Source organism: Octopus bimaculoides, chromosome 20, assembly GCF_001194135.2.
Source record: "Octopus bimaculoides isolate UCB-OBI-ISO-001 chromosome 20, ASM119413v2, whole genome shotgun sequence".
In the NCBI taxonomy this organism is placed as follows: domain Eukaryota; kingdom Metazoa; phylum Mollusca; class Cephalopoda; order Octopoda; family Octopodidae; genus Octopus; species Octopus bimaculoides.
In genome coordinates, this window is record NC_069000.1 from 45,521,501 (window position 1) to 45,522,301 (window position 801).

Consider the following 801-nt stretch of genomic DNA (forward strand, 5'->3'; position numbering starts at 1 on the left):
CAGAAATATTCTTTTCTACTCTAAGCACAAGGCCCGAAATTCTGGGGGATGGGCCCAGTCTATTAGATCGACCCCAGTACGCAACTGGTACTTGTTTAATCGACCTCGAAAGGATGAAAGGCAAAATCGACCTCGGCGGAATTTGAACTCAGAACGTAGCGGCAGACGAAATACCGTTGAGCACAAAATACATGTGTCTAGTAGTCTAACAGCGTCCCAGTGACTGGATTCACTGAAAAAGTTATAGAAGAACATACTTGAGAGCGTTTGTATTTTGAATGTTTCGGCTGTCTCCGTGAATCTCCGAATTTAGCCCCCACTCATTCGTTTACATAAAAACCAACCTTTCTCGCAAGGAAGACAGGAAGGATTGAAAAGGGGTGGAGCAGACGCCATATTAAATAAGATTAAGATATATATATATTTCTACAGCCATATTTCATAAAAAAAAATCAGGAGTTTGTAGAGAGAAGAATAACATGAACGCAGACTTCATTTTCTTTTATATTCATATAGAAAGGGGCCGAAAATTTCACAACAGAATTTAAGGTGGTGCTGGCATTCGTCACTTTGATAACTGCTGGTGTATTAACTTGTGAATTTATTGCTCTCTTTGTCATCCGCTGATGATTGTATCAGACGTGTATTTATTTTTATGAATGTCTGACTACCAGAAATACGTATTCATGAATTTCCTTTCCGGAAAAGGTACTGGTTCTATATATATGTATGTCATTTTATGTATATATGTACATATACTTGGATATGAATTTGTATGTATGTATGTATGCATATATATAT